We start from the raw sequence: 19,618 nt of genomic DNA, 5'->3' as shown, positions 1-19,618 counted from the left end.
TCCTTCTAGTTTTTGAACATTAATGCAAACATCTATAGAATCCTTAAAAAGCCAGGCAATTGCCACTCCTAGTCTCCTAAACTCTAATCTCATTTGACAGGACCCCCAACCTCTAAACATTTGGGCCTTAGGTATGTGTCTAATTTGTCTATGTCTTAATCCAGCTTTGACGTCAATAGTTTCAGAAGTATGATAGGTACCCAAAAATGATATACTCTGTATTTCCTTGATTGATAGTTTTCCACAATTCTTAGGTGCCCTGTTACTAAGCCGCTGCAGGCTCTACGCGTGTGAAGCACACGCCCAAATGATACTACTGCCAGGCCAGCGTGCCCTCCTGGCGGTGATTTCAGATTTGGCGCGTGCCCATAACACGTGGATGATTTATTTATTTCGTCCTATGCACGCCGGTTCTGGTGGTAATCGGCACTTGGCGAGCACCGACCCCGGTCACCGTGCATGTAGTGCGTGAGCCTTTACTGCTAGATCAATGGGTGGCGTTAAGGACTCAGACCGGTTTTGGGCGTGCGCTAGTTTTATTTTTACCGTAGGCCCTTTTCCTGTCCCATTAAAAGAAGCCCTTTTTTGTAGATGCGGTAAAAAACTGACCCAGCGCGTGCCCATTACATGCGTCTACACTACTGCAGGCCACTTTTTACCATGGCTTAGTAAAAGGGCCCCTTAATGAGCCAGACACACAGGGATACTGCTAGGGGAGAAAAATTTGAAATACAAAACACTGCCTCTTTGGCACATGTTTTAAGCCGAGAATAACCAGACAAATAACTGAATACAATTTTATTGTTAAAAGGACACAACGGTTAATGCAGCAAATGCCAAAGTAGAATCAAAGAGGCACACATCAATGTTGCAAATCTATACCTCACAGCTCAAGCACCAACCATGAGGAATCTCTCAAACCACCTCACATTGTAAGGGGGTTAACAGTGTAAGTGGTAAAATGTTAAAAAGCACAGATCAGGGGTAATATGCCTCAATACGGACTGCGTGGGAGCAAAGATAATTTATGAGCTAGATGAAGCCTTGAACAAAAAGCAAATGGCTAATATTTCAACAATGTATTTAAATATAAGCATCAAAGCAAAAAAAAAAAATTAAGGTCACAGAGAGCAGATGCCAATATGTGCTTGACATTCAGGTTTTGCCAGGTGCATGCACACAGGAACAGAGCTCACCGCGTAACTCCTTTGCACATGTGCCAAGCACAATCCTCCCGCCGAACTCCCTAATGCTCAGTCCTATGAGAATGCCTATATTTGCATATCATTAGCACTCAGCATTAGGGAGTTGTTCTTTGTTGCTGTTTCGGTGATATTTTTACGACGCTGTTCTGAACAGTACCAGAGTTGTGAGCATCGGCCTGTGAGTCTGGTCTATATCAGAGCACTGATTGTGGATGGCTTCAAGGTAGGAGAACACCTAAGAGTCATTTACATATATGTCCCTTGCTTCTTGGAATAATCCTCCGTTAGATATCCGTAATGAGCTTTCCCTTCCTCAATTTAAAACTGCAATCAAGACCTGGTTGTTTAAGCAGGCTTTTGGACTATGATGGTGGGGTGATAATATAGAGTTTTGGTGCCCTCTTTCCTTTCCCTTTTTACCTCTCTTCCTCTTTGCTTCTAATTACCCTACTAGTTTTCCCTTGTCTTTTTTGATTTTGAACATTGTTCGAGTGTTGTCTATTTCCCCCTCTTTCCTATCTTTTATTGGAGTTCTTATTTTGTCCTTTTATGTTAATATGTTTTTTTAAAATGTAAACCGCTTAGTTCTGTGTTCCAGTTTAGGCAGCGTAACAAATGCAATAAACAATAAAGAACAATAAAGAACACAGCAACTTGTAACCTGAAGAACCATAGTGACAGATGCCAATGTGTGCTTTCACTTTTGGGTCTGCTGTGACTTGCGCATGTTTGTTTCTCAAGACCTGCACTTAAAGGATTGCAAGGGCTTCCTTCTGCTTTCAAAAGCAAACAAAACCGGCAGATTTTGAAGAAAGAATCTTGAGAAGCCTCTTTTCCAACACCCTAGCGCCTGCTTCAACCTGCAACGTTTTTTTGCAATGGTAAAGCAGTTTTGTTTTGGGCGTTCTTTTCTGAGCATTGGGGAGGAATACAAAATGATCTCATTTGCATATGCTTGAATACATTAGCATGCTACTTGCACTGCTTATCTGTGCAGTCATTTGTTCCTGCACTCCAGACCTCTGAACATTCTGCGCATGTAAATGTGGGCGCTAGTATGGCGCTAAATGGTTTTGAGCAGTTGTGAACACTACAATGACACCCTTAATCCTGAAATTGTTTTGCCCAGAGAATAGAGACAGGCCCAGAGACCACGGTCATTTGAGGTGGTCATATAACTGTGTGAATGGGATATCATTCTGCTTAAGCCAATCCCCTTTTTATCTGTAATCTAATACAGTTGAATAAAAGATACCCATTTATTCTTGTGAAGGAAACCTATGTAAGGCTACACGCTAGTGCAATTAGCGCTGCGATTAACACATGATTTATTAGTCGCAATTAAAAAACTTAATTGTGACTAATAAAATTCATTGGGTTATAGCCTCCCCCCCAGCATCTCCTCCTCTTTCCCTTCCTTCTCCCCCCCCCCCATGGGTACCTCAAATCAGATCTTCTCTGACCCACCCACTCCTTCTGATGCAACTTCCAGTTTTCTCAGCGGCAGGTGGATCAGAGGGAAAGCTTCGAAAAAGGCTACAGACAGCGAGAGAGCATTGCTGTGGCCCCAGCTTAGCTTCCTGGGGCTCAATTTTTGCTGGCACACATAGGCCATCAGGGTTGTGCTGCTGGCACTCAGGCACCACATGTGCAACTTGAACTGCTCATTGGAAAAATGCTCCAGGGTGTGCTCACTAACCAGCATGCAGGCCTCTGTCAGCAGCTTCAGGTGGTGGGAGATGCTCTGTGTGAGCTCAAGCAGCAGCTCTGCTCCACTTCATGTAGTGGTCCGTGGGGCCTAGCAGAGTGGGCTGAGCCCCCAACATCTCCTTGGTGACCAGGTACATGGCTTGGGAGGGAGTGGAGGAAAGAAAGAGAGAGAGGGATATTGGACCTGAGAGGGGGGGGGAGGAGCAGATAGGAGGGAAGAAATAGAGAGAAATAAGGGACCTGGGGATGGAGGGGAGGGAGGGAGAAATGCTGGACAATGGGAGAGTGGAAAGGAAGAGAAAGGGAACAATGTTCGACCTGGGGACAGGTGAGAGGCAGATATTGACCCTCTAATAATGAGATTAATTGTGATTGATGATTTTAATTGAAATGCAGCCCTAATTCTATATAATATAACCTGAACTTGGAAGGACCAAATAGTCATGCTGTTTTCAAACCTATAAGCAATACAAGGCAGCAGCAGCAGCAGCAGCAGGAAAACAGTAGTCAGTACCAGAGAGGAGCTAATTATTGTACATGATAAAACCTAGGGAGAACAGAATACACAATCCTGCTAGAAAACAAGTTAGGTTATGCTAATGAATGCCTGAAGTGGTGTGGCAGGAAAAGAATGCATTTGGAAATGCTCCCAGAACAGAAGTGCTGTGAATCCCTAAATAGTGAAATCTTGAGAATGCACAATCAGTGAGTGGTGAGAAAGATTTGCTGGTGTTGAGGAAACTTTGCAATGTTAATGTATAGGGCAGAGCTAGTCAAAGATAAATGCTGCAGGACTTCTAGTTCTAGGCAAGGTATAGTGTAGCTTAAACAGCCAGCATAAACCATCTCCAAGCAGAAGCTTCACCAGTAGACTCTCAATTCTTGAGCACATCTTCTTTATTATAGTACTCAGAATAAACAAAGAAAATTCAAGTTACAGTTCAGTTGCTTGTAAAATAATTGTGGCCCTCTGCCCATAGAGTCTGGATCTTGCCACCTCAGAGGTAAGGAGATGGCCAGAACCTCAGCCCAACTGAGAGAAAAAGCTGTAACACTCAAGGAAAAATAAGGGGGAGAAAGAGAAAATACATGGGGAATGACTTGGGTATTGTCGTGGGGCGATGACTTGGGGAAAGGTGAAAACTCTTGATGGAATTACAGTACATTAAGGAGGGATCATCCCCTAGAGCAGCTGCTGATCACAATGCCATGCTAGGAAGACTGGGCTCTCTCTCACAGTTTGCAGCCAGGGGCAGAGAATGAGAGCTGGCCCTAGCTCAGAGCTAACAACCAATAGGGAAAGCTCACAAGCAGTCAATCACAAGATACTGCAAACTATAGAGAAAGCAGTCCTAATACACATTGCTATCTATTGCACAGACAATGCAACTGAATACAAATACCGTATTTTTCGGACTATAAGACGCACCGGACCATAAGACGCACCTAGGTTTTAGAGGAGGGAAATAGGAAAAAAAAAATTTTCCTTTTTCCCTCCTCTAAAACCTAGGTGCTCCGGTGCGTCTTGTCCGAATCCCTCCCTCCGAGTTCGGGATCGCCCTCCCCCCGGCCCTGTCACCACTTCTCCCTACTCACGTCACGCGATCTTCCCTGGTGGTCTAGTGACGTCGGGGCAGGAAAGAGCCCCCTTTTTCCTGCCCAGCGTGCTGCTCTCCGTCCTCCTTTATGCTGCCTGACGGTCTCGGCGAGATTCAAAATGGCCGCCGAGAATTGAAGTCTCGGTGGCCATTTTGAATCTCACCGAGACCATCAGGCTGCTTACAGGAGGATGGAGAGCAGCGCGCTGGGCAGGAAAGAGGGGGCTCTTTCCTGCCCCGACGTCACTAGACCACCAGGGAAGATCACGTGAGTAGGGAGAAGTGGTGACAGGGCCGGGGGGGAGGGCGATCCCGAACTCGGAGGGAGGGAGGGCGGGCGGGCGATCCCGAACTCAGAGGGAGGGAGGGAGGGAAATCTCTACATTCAGACTATAAGACGCACACCCCATTTTCCTCCCAAATTTGGGGGGAAAAAAGTGCGTCTTATAGTCCGAAAAATACGGTAGTACTCCTATTAAATATACATTACAGTATACCCTGCCTCCATGAATGGGGGGGGGGGGCCAGAACATTCAGCTTTATTTGATAATGAGGGAGCCTTTAATGCATAAGCAAAGTTTGAAGAAAAGCTGACTAATAATGTGACCTGCTTAAGGTAAAGACTTATACATACAGATACAAACTAATCAATCACATTAGCAAATTCTTCATTTTCCAAGAATAGAAGTCCTCATATGTGTGATACATGTATATTTGCAAAGCATATTTGAATTGAGCTCATCTTGTTGTTTTAACTTGGAAACTGAACGTACCTTCAGTACCCTGCATGGTACTTCACTGCAATAAATAGAAAACAATAGTAAACAAATTAGTATAACAGCATTAAAGAAATACTAACAAGGTCATTAATCAGCATGTGTTAAAAATGATTAATATAAAAATTCATTTTATTCTGCCTGCATAGAATACTTGAAATCCCATACATCATTGCTAGATAATTACTATCTGCCTCTCACACTTGAGAAAAGCTTAATTATCGGCAGCTATTTTGTGTTTATGAAAGTAAGATAATTGCACATAATGAAACACTATAAATCTTCATATTTTATTCAGTATAATGAAAAGAACATATAAAATTCAAAAGGAAATTATTATTTACAAATTGTAAGTACTCTTATGGAAGCCAGTTTGCCTTGAGTATTTATATATGTATGTGATTTAAAAACACGATTACTTTCTGCTGCTCTTAAAAATAAAAGTAACACAGGCTGGGTCATACTTCAAATAGACTCTTTATTGGGTTTCCAGCATACCTGGAAACACCAATGCTTTTAGCATTGGTGTTTCCAGGTACTCTGCCAAGAAAATGCATTACTAAGGGAGACATGCTGTATTACATCTCTGATTATTGCAGCATTTTACCATGAATAATATTTCATTATAAGTCTTATATTGAGGGATATCACGGGTAACAGAATGACATGATGTATTGACAGAACAGTAAGTTGCAAAATGGCCATTCATTCAATTATTTACAACTAATGATTCCATTTTTATACCACTGTAATGTTATTTTCTTTTAGTATTATTATGGTAGATGATGTAAAAACTCATTCCATGTCTTCACAGGAAATTACTAGAATACCTTACCATTAATAACACTAGAGAACTGCCCTTAATATCAAATATATAGAATCATATTTTGAAACCTCAGAAGTCATAGAGGATATAAAGAAATTTAATAGGAGAAATGTAAAGAAAGGAATGATTTCACTATGGGGATCTTTTAGTAAAGATTAGCTTGAGTTATCTGCAGCAGGCCCCATAGGAACAAAATGGGCCCTGCTGCAGATAACTCGAGCTAATCTTTAGTAAAAGATTAAAGATCAAAGAACAAAGCTACAAAGAATTCATAGACTTATTTACACAACCAATTACCTGTTCTACTTGTTTCTGGGCCACTGGAGTGAAATCTCCCCACTTATTATCATCCCTGATTCAAAATCTCTCTTGGAAGTAAACCATTCTCAAAGGTTTTTAGAAATATTCTCTGTCGTCTCAGAAAATTTATCAGCAAAAAATCTGACTTGAAATATTCATATCAATAAGATCATCTTTTTGTTTAGCTCTAGCCATAGTTCATACAACAGAAAAAAATTCCTTAGATGATGAATCAGCCTTTTCAATAACCTGATCATAATGCAGTTTACAAACCACTCTAGTTGCCTTCTGATAACTCAACAAACATTCGTTCTAATTCAACTGTGTAAAAAAGAACTGGGTATTTGCACCAAGCCCTTTCTTTTCTATGTAAAAGTTGTTATCAATTCACTAGAAAACCCTGGTGCAACAGAATGTCTTCTAAGAACCTTCTTCTCCAAGGTGGCTTAATCATCCAGACAACCTCAATGATGTAAACCAAATATCTGTTATCTTCTCAACTGTCATTAACTGCAAAGTAGCACCCAACATAGGTGACAAATTAGTTTTAAATTTGGTAAAATCAATTTCAGGTCTTTTTAAGATGATCTTATTCACCTTATCCCTATCAATCTTGCCTACACAAGAAAACCAACAATGAATCAATGAATGATCTGTTCAGGGAGTCACATCTATCTTATAATTAATATAATTCTCCCTCAAAAAGGAATTATTAAAAAAAATAATAAATCCAAAGTATGACCAGGCACATGAGTTGAACCTATTGTCAATTGGGTCCAACCCAAGGAACCAAAAATTTCTAAAAATAAAATCAACTCTAAAATCTACACTACTCCTATCCACATAAACATTTAAATCCCTTAAAATAAGAGTATGCATACCTAATAAATCAGATAAGAATAAAAATTCAAACAAGAGTAAGGCATAATCATATAACACACCTGGAGGGGCATAATTGAACGAAAACGCCTATCTCCATGGGCGTTTATCTCCAAGAACGGGTCCGTGAAGGGGCGGACCAAACCGTATTTTGGGAAAAAATAGACGCCCATGTTTTATTCAACAATGTGTGAGCTGGGCGTTTTTGTTTTTCAGCGATAACGGAAAATGAAAGCGCCCAGCTCAAAAACGAATAAATCCAAGGCATTTGTTCATGGGAGGGGCCAGGATTCGTAGTGCACTGGTCCCCCTCACATGCCAGGACACCAACCGGGCACCCTAGGGGGCACTTTTACAAAAACAAACAAAAAGGTAAAAGAGCTCCCAGGTGCATAGCACCCTTCCCTTGTGTGTTGAGCCCCCCAAATCCCCCTCAAAACCCACTGCCCACAAGTCTACACCATTACTATAGCCCTAAGGGGTGAAGGGGGGCACCTACATGTGGGTACAGTGGGTTTGGGGGGGTTGGACGACTAATAAGCATTAAGCAGCACAATTGTAACAGGTAGGGGGGATGGGCCTGGGTCCACCTGCCTGAAGTCCACTGCACCCCCTAACAACTCCTCCAGTGACCTGCATACTGCTGTCAGGGAGCTGGGTATGACATTTGAGGGTGAAAATAAAAAGTTGAGAAACTTCATTTTTTGTGCTGGGAGGGGGTTAGTGACCACTGGGGGAGTCAGGGGAGGTCATCCCCGATTCCCTCCAGTGGTCATCTGGTCATTTAGGGCACTTTTTGGGGCCTTATTCCTGAAAAAACAGGGTCCAGGAAAAGTGTCCTAAATTCTAGCTAAAAACGCATACTTTTTTCCCATTATCGGTGAAATGCGCCCATCTCTGTTCGGCAGATAACCACGCCCCAGTTCCGCCTTCGCCACACCTCTGACACGCCCCCATCAACTTTGTCCGCATCCGCGACGGATTGCAGTTGAAAACGTCCAAAAATCGGCTTTCGATTATACCGCTTTATTCGTTTTTGTGAGATAAACGTCCATCTCCCGATTTAGGTCGGAACTTGGGCGTTTTTCTCATTCGATTATAAGCAGGCTGGGCTACTATAGATTAAAAAAACATTCAACTTCAGAGAAGAAGAGCCAATAAGAAGGGATTCTATATTCTCTGAAATTGTACTCTCTTGTTGCATAAAATTAAGATATTTCTTAGCCAAAGTCAATTAACCACCCCCTCTTTTAATTAACCTGAAATATGAAAAAACATCATACTCATGTAACCTCAACTGATTCAAAATAACTGTGTCACTATCCAACAACCATGTCTCCCTTGTGTAAAGCTCTGGCCGAACAAAAACTTTTTAAACACCTATATGTGCCTCTGAGAAGATGTAAATCCCGCCATGGAAAATTTTCCCTATACACATGTATTTCCTTTATAAAATGGGGAATACACATATAGATTTTAGTCCAGCCCAAGCCATACTTAAGCCACGTCTATGTCATGTGGATATCCACATGTAGATAGTCACTTTCTAAAATCAGTGTTAACATGTATATGAGATATACAAATATAAATGCCCCTATTTAGATATGGATATGTTTCTAAATAATGGCCTCAGTATTCCTAACTAATCCTATTTTGGTCAAAGCTACAAAGGCTGTCATCTCTATACCTTGGTCTGATTAATTGCTAATTTCATTTGGTGTGAAATTTCTTGGGCCTAAGCAAGGAGGGGCTTAGAGGTAGGAAAGGAATGTTAGAAAAATAACTAAAAACCATTTGGCAGCAATGTATGAGGTCTTTCACTCTAATTATGATTAATTCTCTTTGGATGAACCTGCTTGACTATGGAATGATTATTTTAAGTTCCAGTTCTGCCTTAGACCAAGTTTTTCCTCTTAAGGCAATTCTTGCAACTTCCAAACATGATAAATTCTAGAACCATTAGGGTCTGAGATTGCTACAAAGATAGGCATGACACAGTGAGAGGATGTGGTGGAAGAATAAGTCTGTTGGAAATCTTGATCAGTGTAAACCGTGTAGAAATGGAAACTCTCAACCAAAAAGAAGACATAAGTGCAAGAGGTCAACACCTGCCTAACTGTATTCAAATGATCACTTCTGTGCCATTCTCTGAACAGGGAATGGGAAGGACACCACCCTGTTTACCAATACTCGGGCTGCGGGCTCAACATACAATGTCTGAATCACGTGCAACATCGGGCCCCAAAATTCAAATCGCCATAGCACATATATGACTACATATCACAGACCACATATATGACCAAGAGACAGTGTTAAAAGCTTTTTTAGTATCATAGCTGACCAACACTGCATCCAGATCAAACTTGTACACCATCCCTATGCCCTCCAAAATACTGTGAACATTGGCCACTGGATTTCTTCCTTTAATGAACCCACTTGATGTGGAGGACACTAAAAGTTACAAAATTTCTTGTAATCTATTAGTGATTAGCTTAGCAAATATTTTAAAGTCCACATTAAGGAGAGATATCGGACGGTAAGAACTGGTGGACAAAGAGTCCCTCCCAGGTTTCAATATTGGCAAGATGGTCACCTCCTTTATGATACCAGGGAAGAGTCCTGAGCATCATTATACACTGTCCCCAACACGAGGGCCACTTGGCTATCCAGAATTTTATAAAACTCTAGAGGCAGGCCATCAGACCCCAGAGTCTTACAGCTGGACAGTCCCCACATAGCCATCTGGACCTCTGCTGGATGGATGGGTGCATTAGAATCCAACTCCCCCAGTATCAATGTGGGAAGAGGCAGGTCTGTGAAAAAGTGCTTCATAACCTCTACATCAGAATCCCGATGGTATACAATATAGCATAAAATTCCTTAATAATTTCACTACTGAATGATTATCCTTAATCCTAGTGCCCACGGGGTTGCAAAGAAGCATGACAAAAACAAGGTCCCATCTCAGTGCGAATCAGCCTAGCCAGACAAGTGTCCATCTTATTACCATAACAGAAGAAATGATGATGACTGAACTGTAATATATACAGTCACAAAAAAGAGGGAAAACACCATACAAAAGCAACCAACCAAACAAACAAACAAAGTAAACACTGGGCCTTCAGGATTGAGAAAAATGTAGTCCTTTATTTATGATGAAAACCCGACACGGGCCGTGTTTCGGCGTACAAACGCCTGCATCAGGGGTCATACACAATCCAGCTTTGAACCTGTGATTTTCAAATTGGAAGGCAGACACCATACAGGAGGAGCTATTCTGCTTTTTGAGAGTCTGTTGTGACAGCCTATTCCTAGTTGTATCTTCTGTTTCTGGTGATCTTAATTCCTGCCTCCTGATTGGTCCAGCAGGAACCAGCTCAAGGCCCCAGACTTGCTTTCTTTGGCTTCAGTATTGTTTTTGTTCAGTTACACCTGAGAGGTTTACCATCAGCTTCCAGCGAAAATCCATTTAACCAAAGCACAGGAGCCTGGGGGTAGCTGGGAACCAGACAAGAGAGAGCTCAGCAGACAGCCTGGGAAGGCCTACTCCCTCCTGCCTCTGGGCCTGTCCTATTCAAAAAGATGGTGTCTTGCCCCTGCCTGGTGAATCCTGGGATGTACTGGGGGGGGGGCCTAAGTACCATATAATTCCTTAAACGGTACTTAGGTTCCATCCAGTGCATCCCGGGATTTTTTTTCAGGTTTTGGGAGAGGGGAGGTTTGGGCTTGGGCTCAGAGAAGGGCTTGGGAGGAAGGGGCTGTGGCATGCTGCAGCATGCTTCATTTTGTTGTTGTTTCTGATTTTCCTGTCTGTGCATGAGCCAATCAGTGCTCAGGTACTGACGGTAAAGTTAACCAGAGTAATGAGCAGCATATTAGTGCTGCGATTTTAACATGGCATGAATTTGCAAACATTATTCTGAACATGCTGTGCTCTTTTTCCTGTACTGAATTCATGTTAGAGTTTCCTCTACAGTGAATCTTTTGAACATCCCCCCCTTCAGTAGGCTAACCCAACAACTTTTGCTGTGGAACGGGAGGCATTGGCATTTTCACCTGAACTTTTTGCTGCTTTCTTTAAGAACAAAGTTCAGGATCTTATGAAGCATATTATACGCTTTGTAGCGCTATGTAAATGCTAAATAGTAGTAGTAGTAGTACCTGTTTTTAACCAAGGTCTTCTCCACCCACCAGGAGTACCCCAGGTCTTGTTTGTCTGCACTTTCTATAAATAGACATTGTTTGCAGGACTGGAGACAGGATGCTGCATTAGATGGACTCTTGGTCTGAGCCAGTATGACAATATGTTTTTCATTTGTAATTTCTAAGTACTGTAATATCTTTAGCAGATGCTATGATAATTGATCAGTTATAGGGATATGTACAGGTCAAACATTTTTGGTTTGTTTTTTATTCATATGGGCTTTTTTCTGATTTTCAATCATTTTTCAGTTTGTTTCACTATTTGTTTTATTAATTTTTAAATATATATTAAAACTTTATAATACTCAAATCAATTCGTAAATTTGTAGGCTAATGTATGTTGAATAAATTTTGCATGCACTACAAGTTCTAATGGATGTTCACAAACTAAGGGGTCCTTTTACTAAAGCTCACTGTGTGTTAATAGAACTATCACATGCAAAATGCTAAGAAGCCCATTTTATACTTAAGGCATTTTGCGCTTGTTAATTATGTTAGTGCCTGCTAAGCTTTAGTAAAAAGGCCCCTAAATCACACTAAAGAATGCACATCCCTAAGTAGTTGCTCGATTTGCAATCTGCTTAACACTTTACTTTTCACTGCTGCATTTAGTGAAAGAAAGATGTGAATTAATCCAACAAATCTAACTGCTGGTATCTAGATTCACTTTAGACCTCAACTAATGAAACCTTATGTACAGGACTCATAGCTTCACAGAAGCATTTCGCTGTGTATTTCTTTACTTCAAGAACTATCCCAATGCTTATGTTCACAGATGATTGCTCAGCTTCAGTTCAGAGCTTTTTTTTTTTATCAATTCAGGCAATCTTCAGAAAGTAGACCTAAAAGTGATTGATATCACCTATCCATGTATTTGCTGAGAGTATATTTATAAAGAAATATCCTGTATTACAAAATGTTCTTTAGTTTCATGCAGCAGTATTATATCTTGAACACTTTATATAACAAATATATCCAACCAAGGGCCTCTTTTATCAAGCTGCACTACTGGTTCTCGTGTGGCAATGCTGATGAAGCCCATTGCCACACCAGGAATCACTCATGAGGTTTGATAAAACAGTCCCTAAGTATTTATTAGTAATTTTCCAGTTCATATTCAGCCAATGACAGTTAGTGTTTGTTAAAAATACTTACCATCCTGGGCAGAATTAGCCTTAGATATTCAATTTCAGGCCACGTCCAGGTACTGGCTATGAATATTTGGGGCTAATTCATTATATGGAGGCTGGCAGAGCTTATACAGGTCCCAGACAATATTCAGCTGAGACCTACATAAGACACTTATGCAGGTCCTGGCTGAACATTGGACAGGACCCATATAAGTACAAGCAGGACCTCACCCATACCAATCACCCCTCCCCATCAAAGCCAGTAAGCCCCAGAACATGCCTGCCACCTCCCCCCCCCCCCCCCCCATAGGCCTCCCAGGCCTACCTTTTTTAAATCCCTGGTGGTCTTGCAGGGTCCTATGGGCAGGAACAATGTAAATTTGTTCCTGCCCATCACAGCTCCTTTCTCAATATGGCTATCCCAGCCTTGGTGACATATCTTGTTTGTTCTCCTGTCTCTTGGCCAATGTTTATCCATAGAGATATCAAGCCTTGAAGGTTATCACTGATAAGAGATCACATATGAGACCATAGAAGGACTTAGCTCAGTCAGCTTTATCTCCGTGCACCATTTCTGAGTCGCAGGGCTTGCTGCCAGTTCAGATTTAGCTTCCATCATGAGGATGAAGCCTCTAATGACTGGGCAGGTACTTTAAAAGCTGTGATTACATGGGATATCTAGTTGTTTTATCAGAATTTAAAGTGTGGGTTTAAATCAAGGCTATTGTGCTTGTTTATACGTATTATCTGATGTATTATACTAAAGATCTGAATAAAGTGTAGATTCCTTGGTGGTGAGGTTTTAAAAGTGGCAAAGATGGAATAGGTCACGGTGTAGGGGTTCCCATGACAAATGTACACCACTTAAGGAATTTACAGAGAAAATATGATGAAACAACAGATTGTGAGTATTATATATTGAATAATTAAATGTTGTCAATCTGTTTCCTCAGATGTTTACATTTTTGAGAGTAGTGAAGCTATTTCAGACTCAAAATCAAGGAGAAAAAAATCCACAGACAGAATCCCCCTTGTAGTGACATACAATCCAGAGCTGGAAAAACTGAGGAAAATCATAAGAGATCTACAACCTATACTCCAGGAGGATGAATTACTGAAAGAGATATTCCCATCCCCACCAGTACTGGCCTTCCGACAGCCACCCAACTTAAAACACAAGCTAATCAGAAGTAAACTTCCATCACAGACTGAAAAGGAACAGAAGGGCACATTTCCCTGTAATTTATCCAGTTGCAAACTATGCCAAAATATTTCACAGGAACCCACAGTCATCCACAAAGGAAAGATATTCAACATAAAGGAATCTTTCACTTGCTCATCTTCCAATGTGGTATATATCATTCAGTGTAAAAAATGTAACGAAGGATGCTATATTGGAGAAACAGGCCAGATGCTTAAGACAAGATTCAATTTACATAGACATCACATGAACAATACTGGTGCCAGTAGGGCTCCCACCCCTGTTGGTCAGCATTTTACAGGACCAGGACACTGTACCAGTGACTTCACAGTGAGAATCCTGAAAGGTAACTTTAAAACCATACAAGAACGTAAGACCTTTGAAGTCAGAATGATTGAATATTTTAACACCCAACAGAAAGGACTTAACAAGGATCTGGGGTTCCTAGCCCATTATAAACCATAAAGCTGTATTTCTCTGTTGATCACCCCACCCCTCACCTATCCACACCCATCCTGTTACAATATCAATGATATGCTTTGATGTCCCCATGCATACCTCCTACCCACCCCCATCCTCCCACCCTGTCAGACTGTCATAGTAATGCTTGAATGTTTTCACTTATATACACTGTCAGCTAGCACATTTGCTTATTTCCGATCTGACGAAGAAGGGCAACCTTCGAAAGCTAATCAAGAAATGTATTAAGTTATGTCCAATAAAAAAGGTATCATCTTATTTTCTTTTCCATGTTTTATTTTGTTTGAATTCTATTGATTTCTATTGATAACCTCTATTGATAACTCCTCTACTAGACTCAAAATCTAAATTGAGATGGTTTATTGCACAATAATTTTTAAAAAGTTTTAAAATTTGTTAATAAATACAATTAAAACAACAATAAATACTAATAAATATTTTAAAACCCAGTTTTAAAACACAGCTGTATTAAAATTTAATAAAGTGCAAAAGATGTTTATATTACACTATAAGAGTGTAAAGTGCTATCCAAGAATGAAATGTTCTTTTAACAACAACTTTGTTCTCTTAAATTTACCAGAGATTATACATCCAACTTCACACAAGGTTTGCTTTTCTGGGAAATTTCAGGATACGTGACAGTGTCTCAACTTATTAATTTTAGGGGTCTTTTCTAAGCTGTGCTAGTGTTTTTAGCTTACGGTAGAAATCAGTTGGTGGTAAACACCGAGATGCCCATAGGAATATAATGGGCATCTCAGCTTTTACCTCCAGCTGATTTCTACTGCAAGCTACAATGGCTTAGTAAAAGATCACCTTTATTTCTTAAAGCTTTGTTTCTAGCAATGAAAGCTTTGCTGAAGGAATTGATCCTTTATGTTATCTTACTGTCTTACAGAACCAAGTTTACCTTTTCTCCCAAAAAAATGAACCCGGGGATATGGATTTAAAGTAAGTACCTCAAACTATAAACAGAGTTCCTTTAAAACTGTACAATATGATGGTGTGGACACTTAGCTGGAACTGTAGACCTTGCTTGTATGGTAACTTAACTGTAGACCTTGCTTGTATGGTAACTTTGGTCTTTCTTGACAGTGCTGCACTTGTGGCTCCAGTGTTGTCTGCTCAGTGCCCTTTTTGGAACCTGTTTCTTTAACTAACCTCAAAGAACAAAAGCCCTGTCTCATTCTCTGGTGACAGGCTATTGCTAGTGGCTATTAATTTTTAAATACTGTAGTCAGGTATCTAATAAAAATCAACAAATAATTATTCTCCCTATTAAACGTTTTCTCTGGATGGATTTTATCTAACTACAGAACAGCGCTCAGCCACTGGGTCTGTTGTAGCATTCAGGCAGTCTCACATGTGCAGGAGCACCAACAGGCCAGGCCCAAAGCTGGCCATTTTCCTGATGGCTCTCCTCCAGGTCACCCTCATTTGCAGCAGCATGCTTGGTCACGCCTGCCGTGTTATTGCCCTCCACAGTCCCTAGCCCCTTTCTGAGCCCAGGAACTTGTCATTGGACACCAATTGAAGATTAAATTGGGCCAAAAATGGCCCAAAAATGATCAGCACCCCCCAGAATAATTCAGACCCCAATTGGGTCCCAACACAGCGAAGGCAGCCCCAAAGCAACCCTAAAATGGCACAGGATACCCCCCAGGCTCAGGTAAGCCCTCTTTATCAAAGAAAACCCCTCTTTTTAACACATTTACAAACACATTGGAACCTTTTCTTCTGTAGATAAATCTTTTCCTATCCTAGTTCTTTCTGACTGACATTTTCATTATCAGCAAATGAAGATACTAGGGAACCTAGTTTAGTAAGAACAACCTGTGGAATGTTCTTCTCTTTATCTTATCTTTGCATACCAACTGTGTACCCCTCATAGTATCTCCTCCTGGACCCCCTCAAACAGGAACCAACACATTTCCCAGCCCTCCCCCAAAATAAACTCCCCTGTCACACTCCAGTAGGCCTTCCTCAGGCCTACCCTGGCATCTCTGGTGGTCTACGAGGCAGACTCGGCAGGAGTGAATCCCGATCATTCCTGCCCATTCCAGCTCCAGGTGCAAAATGCTCTTATATGGAAGGATGTCCCCTAGTGGTAGGCTGCCATTTTGCACCATACTGAGGCTTGGGGGAATTTGGCTTATGTTGGGGGGTGGGCAGGAAAATGAACAATATTGTTGATGGTTGGAAGAGGAGTAATAACATATCCACTTATGCAGATCCCAGCTGAATATTGGCCAGGACCCACATAAGTGCCAGTGGCTAGCACATGTCCAATCAGACTTGGATATTCAATAGTGGTGCCAGAATATAGCCCAGCATTGAATATCCAGGTCTAATTTAGACGATGATGGTCAATACTTAAAAAAAATCACTGACTACCATAGCTGAATATTGATTGGACTCTCCTCATTTACTTTCATATTTTTTTACAGAGCATATAACTGTAATTTTTGTACAAATTTCTTAAACTCCCTCATTTGATTCTGTTAAAAAATTACAATGATTTGAGACACACGTTGGAAATGGAGAGGGAAAATACCAGAAAGTGTAAGCACTCTAACTTATGTAAATTCCATCAATTAAGAAGTTTTCAGAGATGGCTGAGATTCCATATCTACTTACAAATTCCTTCAGCATCTTCATAGCAACAATAATAATATCTGTTTCACTACTTACCTTGGGGCAGGTACAAAGAAATCAAAAACTACTTCAATCTTCTAAGATTTTGGCATTTGAATATAATCAATCTGTACAGGGAAGTGTCATAAGCAGGTAACCCTTCAGAATTATTATATAGCTAGCTTCATTTATACAAAGGCAACTTACATATGAAAGCACCTCATAATATATATTTTTCTTCAATAATAATCAGCAGAAGGTCATATAAAAACATTTCAGTAGTCAATATTCAAAGGGTTTAACCTTGTAAACCCTTCTGAGCTGGCCAGTCACCAATATTCAGCGGCACTGTGAGACCCTGAGTGAGGACTGGGGAGTGAGCCGGTCAAGTAATGCAGCCGGACATAGGGGTGAAACCAAAAATAAGTATTTAAAGGAATCCTCAGGCCTGTTCCCTTCAGAGGCCTGAGGTGTAGGGTAGGAAAACTTCTACAGTTCAATCTGTTCAGTGTTAAGCAGGCCACTTGGAAGTAGGCTAAACATAGTCTACGACTACCAGGGTTGCCAAGCCCCAAACACAGCCGAAAAGTTCTCCATTCCCTGCCGAGGTTTGGGTCTGGCCCCAGCAAGACCTCAAAGTAAAACTTATAAGGTTCAGTCGGGCAATAACAAATGGCTTACCTCAACCAAGCTGCAATTATGGAGCAGCAGCTTCAGCATCATGTGCTGGAGGTTCAAGTCTTCTCTTCCTGGGCCACCTCTGTAGCAGAGCACTTTACAAAACCAGAACATTGCATCAATGATCTTATGGTAAGAACACTAAAAGGAAATTTTAAGAAATCTAGGAAAGTAAGACCTTTGAAGTCAAAATGATGAAATATTTTGACACCCACCAGACAGGACTTAACAAAGATATGGGCTTTCTATCCTACTATAAACCGTAAAATTCTACTGCTTTGTCACTCTCTTATCTGCCATACATCTCTCTCTGTATCTCATCCACCCAGCTCTCCCTGTTTCTCACCTAACTTACTCCCCTCCCTTTTCCTGTGAGACTGTCATTGGAATGCCTCTGTGTTTCACTATATATTCTGATATTTGTCAACATTTGCTTATTTCCGATCTGAAGAAGGGTTACCTTCGAAAGCTAATCAAAAGACGTATTAAGTTAGTCCAATAAAAAAGGTAACCCCCCCCCCCCCCAAAGTCTTCTAGAAAAAAGAAAAGAAAGAAGTGAGCCAAAGCCTTGGGTAGGATACAGTTAGGAGAAGAAATGCCTTAGACTGCAGAAAAGGTGATAGAAAAATATCCCTCTTTTGCCCAGAAGCAGAGGTTTGATCCAGCCCTAAAAGGGCCTATGAACAATCTTTGAATGATGACAGTCAAGAATACACAAAATTCCCTGTAGATAAGGGAATATTGTGCAGAATGAGATGTACCAGGTTCTACATTAGGAGTCACAGACTGGGAAAGGCGTCATTGTTGATGATACATTGAAACCCTCTGCTCAGTGTGTGGCGGCAGCTAAGAAAGCAAATAGAATGTTAGGTATTATTAAGAAAGGAATGGAAAACAAAAATGAGGATGTTATAATGCCTTTGTTTCGCTCCATTATGTGACTGCACTTCGGTTATTGTGTTCAATTCTGGTCACCGCATCTCAAAAAAGATATAGTGGAATTAGAAAAGGTACAGAGAAGGGCGACGAAAATTATAAAGGGGATGGGACGACTTCCCTATGAGGAAAGGCTGAAGCGACTAGGGTTCTTCAGCTTGGAGAAAAGATGGCTGAGGGGAGATATGATAAAGCTTATAAAATAATGAGTGGAGTGGAACAGGTAGACATGAATTGCTTGTTTACACTTTCTAAAAATACTAGGCCTAGGGGGCACACAATGAAACTACAAAGTGGTAAATTTAAAATGAATCAGAGAAAATATTTATTTACTCAATGTGTAATTAAACTCTGGAATTCGTTGCCAGAGAATGTAGTAAATGCGGTTAGCTTAGCAGGGTTTAAAAAGGATTTGGATAGCTTTCTAAAGGAAAAGCCCATAGATTGTTATTAAAATGGACTTGGGGAAAATCCACTGCTTATTTCTAGAATAAGCAGCATAAAATGTTTTGTACTGTTTTGGGGATCTTGCCAGGTACTTGTGACCTGGATTGACCACTGTTGGAAACAGGATGCTGGTCTTGATGGACCTTTGGCCTCTCCCAGTATGGCAATACTTATGTACTTATGATAAATTATCTTCCTCTTTATCCACTTCATTTTAAAAATTTTGTCCAACTATTGTTAACTGGAGAAAGGCAAAGTCCTCATAAGTCCTTCTTCAGAGCTGATGAGCACAAGCAGTGGCCATTGCACCTCCTGAGTCCAGCACATTCAGTTGTGGTGCAGACCTGGTGGCAACTCTTGAATCTGGCTCCTTCAAGGATGCAGCAGTAGCTATAAACAGCTGTAGTGCTCACAGCTCAGGCATACAGCAGTCCTCACCATCTTATCAGCAGCTAGCATGCAGGTGGAAATTGTAGGTACAACTTCAACCCATATGCTGGCTGATGAGAAGAATTGCAGTGGGCAGGTGCAGGGAATGCAGAAAGGAGACAGTATGCCTGTGCCTGGGCTGAGAGCATCAACAGTACGTGGTAGAGCTGGACTTCACCCATAAAA

Source organism: Microcaecilia unicolor, chromosome 5 (assembly GCF_901765095.1).
Source record: "Microcaecilia unicolor chromosome 5, aMicUni1.1, whole genome shotgun sequence".
NCBI classification, from domain to species: domain Eukaryota; kingdom Metazoa; phylum Chordata; class Amphibia; order Gymnophiona; family Siphonopidae; genus Microcaecilia; species Microcaecilia unicolor.
The sequence above is the reverse complement of the archived record's forward strand: the minus strand, read 5'-3'. Positions refer to the sequence as shown.